Raw genomic sequence first — 7167 nt, forward strand, 5'->3', positions numbered from 1 at the left:
CGACGCCCCTCCTCCGCCGTCGCCAACCTCACCCCCTACTACCTCCTCCACGGCCTTCATCCCACATATGACCACATGCGGGTGTTTGGATGTTTGTGTTACCCTAATCTCACTCATCTCACCCCGCACAAACTCTCTCCGCGATCTGCCCCTTGTGTCTTCCTTGGGTACCCCCTCGAGCACAAAGGCTATCGTTGCCTCGACCTCCAGACTCGCAAAGTTCACATCTCGCGTAGTGTTATTTTCGACGAGCAGAAATTTCCCTTTGCCACACAACTGGCCACACCTGCGCCTCCCGCTCCGGATCCCATGCAGATCCCACCCCCACGTCCGCTCCGGATCCCATGCAGGAGAGGCGGATCTCACCTACCTTGTCTGCCCCGGGATGCGCGCGGATCCCACCTACCTCATCGCGCGCACCGGCACGCCCTGGTCCGCCTGCTCCCACCGGCCCCACGCGCACTACCCCTCCCCGCACGCCACCCTGCGCCTGCCCCACTGGGCCCGCACGCCCCCAGCCAATCACCCTCCCTCCTGCTCGCCCCCCACCAGCCGATAGCCCTCCCACGCCGCCTGGTCCCTCCAGTCCTATCCCATCGCCTGGATCCTGTCCCCCCATCGTTTCGCGTGCGCCCTCTCCTGCGCCGCCACCTCCCCAGCCGCTCCCGCCTCGCGCTGTTCCCGTTCTTCCACCCACCAATCAACACTCCATGCGGACTCATGCGAAGACCGGTTTTTCTCAACCCAAAACACACTTCGATCTCTCTGTTACTACGACTGCCTCTCCCATTAGCCCCATACCCTCTTCTTACCGAGTAGCCTTGCGGGATCCCAACTGGTACAACGCGATGCTAGAGGAGTTTAATGCATTGTTGCGGAATGACACTTGGTCTTTGGTTTCCCGTCCTGCAGGTGCAAACGTGGTGTCCGGCAAGTGGATCTTCCGCCACAAATTCAACCCGGATGGCTCGCTGGCACGCTACAAAGCTCGTTGGGTTCTTCGTGGCTTCGCTCAACAGGCTGGTGTGGACTACGGCGAGACGTTCAGTCCCGTGGTCAAACCCGCCACCATTCGCACTGTCCTCAGCATCGCCACCAGCAACTCGTGGCCAATTCACCAACTCGACGTCAAGAATGCCTTCCTCCATGGGCATCTCGCTGAGACGGTGTACAGCGCGCAACCTGCCGGCTTCATCGACTCCTCGCGGCCTCGGGACGTGTGTCGTCTCAACAGGTCGCTCTACGGGCTCAAACAGGCCCCCCGGGCCTGGTTCTCCCGGTTCACCGGCTACCTTCGCTCCCTCGGCTTCGTTGCGTCCAAGGCCGACTCGTCACTCTTCACCATGCATCGCGGGCCTCACGCCGCATATCTGCTGTTATACGTAGATGACATCATTCTCACTGCCTCTACATCCTCCTTCCTCCAGTCCATCATCACCGCGCTCCACCGCGAGTTCTCCATGACTGACATGGGCTCGCTCCACCACTTCTTAGGGATCAACGTGCATCACCACACCACTGGCCTCCACCTCTCTCAGGAACAATACGTCCTTGAGATCCTCGATCGCGCCGGCATGTTAAACTGCAAACCTGCGCCCACCCCCGTCGACACCACCTCCAAACTGTCCGCCACCACCGGCGCACCCTTCCACGATCCCTCCCTCTATCGCAACCTTGCATGGGTGTTGCAATATCTCACCCTCACCCGGCCCGATATCTCCTACGATGTTCAACAGTGTTGCTTGTTCATGCACGGTCCCCGCGAAGCTCACTTCTAGCTGGTCAAACGCGTTCTGCGCTACGCCCACGGCACCACTCATCTCGGTTTGCAGTTCTACAGGTCATCTGGTGGCGACCTCATGGCGTACTTGGACGCTGACTGGGCGGGGTGCCCTGACACCCGCAAGTCAATCTCCGGGTTTGCAGTCTTCCTCGGCAACAATCTGGTCAGCTGGTCCTCGAAGCGCTAGAACACGGTTTCCCGCTCCAGCGCGGAGGCCGAGTACAAAGGCATCGCCAACGCCGTTGCCGAGGCTGTGTGGCTTCGTCAACTCCTCACCGAGCTCCGGCGGCCACCGCAACGATCGACTATCGTCTACTGCGACAATATCAGTGCCATGTACATGTCTAGCAACCCTGTCCAGCACCAAAGGACCAAGCACGTGGAGATCGATCTCCATTTCGTCCGCGAACGCGTCTCCTTGGGCGAGATCCGCGTTCTCCACGTGCCGACCGCGTCACAGTTCGCGGATGTCTTCACCAAGGGGCAACCGACCAGTGTCTTCGCCGCCTTTCGAGCCAGCCTCAACGTCCGCTCTCACCCCGTTTCGGCTGCGGGGGGGTGCTCGAAGACATCACTCAACGCACGTACAGAAGGCACGCGGGCTGGACCGAGTCCCACGGTGACCACGCTCCCACGATCGCCAACTACTCCGCATGCAGCGTAGTCGCTCCACCTCCTGGGTAGTCGCTGGCTTATCCTCTTTTCTGTTGTAACAATATGTGTATCGCGTGGTATATAAACGCACCCATGTAACTCTGAATCAATACAGTGAGAATTCAGTTGTCCAACTGAAAGTGCGTTATATCGACTAGAGGGGGGGTGAATAGGCGATTTTTATGAATTCTTCACTGAGGAATTTGTAGGTGAGGAAATTCCTTAGCGAAGAACTACTTGCAGCGGAATAAGTACTCAAAAGAATGCATAGCAGAACACAAGCATGGTCATCATGATGAAATGAAGACAAGCACAGAGTACAGAAAGCGTAAACACTTGATAGCATAGGATGAAGACAAACAGACTGAAAAAATTGAACTGAGGAAATTGCGAAAGTCTTCAGTCAAAGTCTTCAAACACAGATATGAACAAGTGCACAACACAGTTATGAGGAAATGAAAGAGTTGAGGAAATAGAACCAGTAAGCTTGGTGAAGACAATGATTTGGTAGACCAGTTCCAACTATTGTCTCAGTTGTACGTCTGGTTGGAGCGGCTAGGTATTTAAACCTGAGGATACACAGTCCCGGACACACAGTCTTCACCGTATTCTCCTTGAGCTAAGGTCACACAGACCTCGCCCAATCACTCGTGGTAAGTCTTCAGGTGACTTCCAAACCTTCACAAACTCGGTCACTCGGCGATCCACAATTTCCTCTTGGATGCTCCAGACCATGATGCCTAACCGTCTAGAAGAAGCACAATCTTCAAAGGCAACAAGCGTCGGATCCACACAGGATCAATCTCTTCAGTGATGCTCAATCACTTTGGGTTTGTGGATGTTTGGGTTTGGGTTTTCCTCACTTGATGATTTTCGCTCAAAGTCCTCGAAGGATGGGATGCTCTCAAATGACAAGTGTCAGTTTCTCTCAGGCAGCCAACCAGCTAGTGGTTGTAGGGGGCGGCTATTTATAGCCTAGGGAGCAGCCCGGCATGATAAGACATAAATGCCCTTAAATGATATGACCGTTAGGTGGGTAGATATTTTGGGACAGCTGGCGTATAGCACAGCAACGGTCGGAAATTTAAGTATCAAATTCCTCAGGGCTATCATGTTCCTCACTGTGTAGGCAATCCACACTGGCGAATTCCTAACTCCTCAGTCAGAACAAATTCCTCAGAGACCAGAAGAACTTCGTCTCTGTCACTGAAGAATATGACTGAACTGTATGAGATTTCCAATGGCTTCACTCGAAGGGATTGGTAGGTGTAGGATTTTGAGTTGAGCATCACATGGAAATTTTTCCTTAGTAATTTCCTCGACCCCCTTTAACAGTACGGTGTTTCCTATGACTCAAGAAAGAGAAAATGAAACTATGAAAACAAAAGTCTTCACGCTTCATGTTCCTCAAATGAATACCAAGTCTTCAAGGTCACACCAATTTCTTCACTTTCAAAGTCTTCAGAAATCCAAAGTCTTCAGTCGAAGAACTTCATTTTTAGGGGTCGACTTTCTCTCTAAATATCAAACTCCTCATAGACTTATAGACGTGTGTACACTCATAAACACATTAGTCCCTTAACCTATAAGTCTTCAATACACCAAAATCACTAAGGGGCACTAGATGCACTTACAATCTCCCCCTTTTTAGTGATTGATGACAATATAGGTTAAGTTTTCAACGGGGATAAACATATGAAGTGTAAATACTGATATTTAGGAATTTGATTGCAAGATATAGAAGAACTCCCCCTGAAGATGTGCATAGTGAGGAATTTGCTTTTGAAGCAATGCACACTTGAAGAGTTGAATCATTGAGATCTCCCCCTATATCTTGTAATTCATACACGCATTTGACATAATATATGAAGAATTTGAAATGCATGATGAAATATGGTGACTGATGTAATTCAGCATGCGTGCAATAACATTAGCGAGGAATAGGCATGCAGAAGAACAGCAAAAAGTATCAGGCCACCATAGAGTTTAAGTTTACAACCCGATGCAACAAAGTCATCAGAAGAACGAGAGTTGTAACTTAGAAAAAAAGCCCATATAAGATAGACCCGCTTGAAGACTAACTCAAATTTCTCCCCCTTTGTCATCAAATGACCAAAAGGTTTGAAAATGAGGACTAACGCCCCTGAAGAATATCAAGTTAATGAAGGAGCGCCAGCGTTGTTGGGGTCGTTTGTTGGAGTAGGGCCTGCCGCAGTGTCGTCCAAGTCTTCATGTTCATCGGTGTCACGGGATGAAGAATAGGAGCTGGCCACCAAGGAAGGAACCTTGACCTTCTTGTACTTCTTCGGAGGAGGTGCAGCCCAGTCAAAATCTTCATTGAGACCCATTTTCTTCAGATCTTCTTCACCATATATGTGCGACAGAACAGCCCAGGTGCGGTTGAGGGTTTCATGAAGGTAGTAGTGGTTTTTCTTCACTGCATTGTGGGTAGCAGTCATGTTGTGAAGAATTGAACCAAACTGACGCTTGACTCATTTGTGATGACGATCATCCTTCTGGTGAAGACTGAGGAGAAGCTCACGGTCAGTCATCACCCTGGGAGCTGTGCCTTGAGGATTTGGCTTGGTTGCGTTGGCGGCAGAGTCATCATTGGTGGAGTAGGATGCAGCCTTGCGAAATTGACCATCCAATGGACGAATGCCTTCATCAATGACAGCAGTAGCCTTGCCCTTTTCATCAGCTGAGGAAAATGTCCGTTTGAGGACTTCAATCGGGGGCAAGTAGCTGCAATGGTTTAGTGTATCAGCTTTGTAGTTGAGTGAAGACCTTGTTCTGATGAATCTCATAATCCATAGAGCATAAGGCTTCAACTCAAACGGTGACATTGCGACATTGGCCAGAGTCCTCATGAAGAAATCATGGAAGTTGACGGGAACGCCATGAATGATATTGAAAAGCAGATTCTTCATGATGCCAACGACTTCTTCATTCGAGTCGTGGCTCTTGATAGGACTCAATGTCTTCGTCAGAATGCGATAGACAGTCCGAGGCACATATAACAATTCCTTCACAAGGAATTTTGTTCTTGGGGCCTGACCTGGCTTCAAAGGCTTCATCAGCACTTGCATATAGTGATCAGTAAGCTCAGGTTCACTGTAGATGCAACAAGCAGCTTCAAGGGGAGGACTGAGAGGCAAAGCCCAAAGCAATTCAGTAGCTGGTGCTTTGTAGTGAGTATTTTCAGACATCTAGTCCAGCACCCATGAATTCACATCTTCAGAGTCTCCGGTGATGTGCAGAGTTGCATAAAATTGAAGAATGAGCTCTTCATTCCAATCACTGATATCAGTGCAGAAATTTAACAGTCCAGCGTCGTAAAGAACACTGAGGACTAGCCCGAAGCATGGCAGAGATTCCATATCCACGTGAGGAATGTGCTCATGATCGAAGACTTTGTCTTTGTTGAACAGCACTGAGGAATAAAAATTTGCCTGGCTGGCAGTCCAGAAACGCCTCTTCCTAATGCAAGCAGAGTCATAGGGGTTGTAGTCAGTGAAGAATACGTGCTCGCCGAAGAAATCATTAGCCTTGAATTTTTGCTTCCTTGAGAATGGATCCTTTGGCTTGGGCAGAGGAGTGTCAGTCAGTTGCATGACAACCTCAGGAATCGCAATCTCAGGTTCTTCAGGCTGAGGAATTTCTGGTTCCTCTTCAGTGGCAGTCTGGGTCTTCAATTTTTCATTTTCATTTTCTTCAGCACTAGTGGCTGGAACTTGTTCATGAGCTTCATCAGATCCCATTTGAACTGGAGTGAAGAGTGGAGAGTTGGGGTGCTGACTTTCCCAAAAGTCATCATTCATCACTGGTGTGGTACAGCCAATGTCCACATCTTCATCTTCCATTTCTTCAACGCCAGCTTCTTCAGCAGTAAACTGAGGCATAGGCGAGGAAACTGTTGGGGTTGAAGGGATTTTATCCACTTCAATTTCTTCATCCATCTACTCTGACGAAGCAGCAGAAGGATTTTCTTCATCTGATCCGCTAGGGATCACATATTCTTCATCAAAAGGGACCATTTCCTTTGATGGCATGGAGGAAACTGGAACAACATCAATTGGATTAGCAAATGAGCTTGTCAATTTCTTCATCTTCTTCGGTGCTGAAGAATCTGAAGGAGCTGATGCTTTCCTTTTCTTCACTGCTGCACGCTCTGCAGCCTTGGTCTTCTTCACATCTGATGCAGATGGAAGGATTGGAGTTGGAGTAGGCGCAGGAGGAGCAGAGGAATGTGGTTGATTTTCTTCAGGCACAACTAATGCAGTTGCCTTGACTTCTTCATTTTCTTCAGGCGCACAACTAGTGGGTGCCCTGGCAATTTCATCAATGGCTGGAAAGCAGTCATCAGCCCTGGAACTTACATTTTCTTCAGCAGCCTGATTGTCATCAGAGGTGCGGGCATGTTCTTCAGTTGGCTGAGCAGATGCTTCAGCCTAAGGAATTTCTTATTGCGATGGGGCTGCAACATTGGAGGTGAACATCTTAGTCAGTTTAACAAACCTGACCTTGGCTCCTTTCCAATCAGCATAGTAAGCATTGAAGTCATCGCTGAGGGTTTTGATTTCAGACTGGATCTTCACAAGTTCATCAACTATCATAGAGACAACGTTGTTCTTCAGGAATTTCTCCTTCCTGTACTGTGCTTTCTTTTCAGCTGCCTGGCCTTCTCAAATTTCCATTTTTCTTCTTGGATGAAGGCAGTCAGCATATGA

This window comes from Aegilops tauschii, chromosome 7, assembly GCF_002575655.3.
Source record: "Aegilops tauschii subsp. strangulata cultivar AL8/78 chromosome 7, Aet v6.0, whole genome shotgun sequence".
Classification (NCBI taxonomy): domain Eukaryota; kingdom Viridiplantae; phylum Streptophyta; class Magnoliopsida; order Poales; family Poaceae; genus Aegilops; species Aegilops tauschii.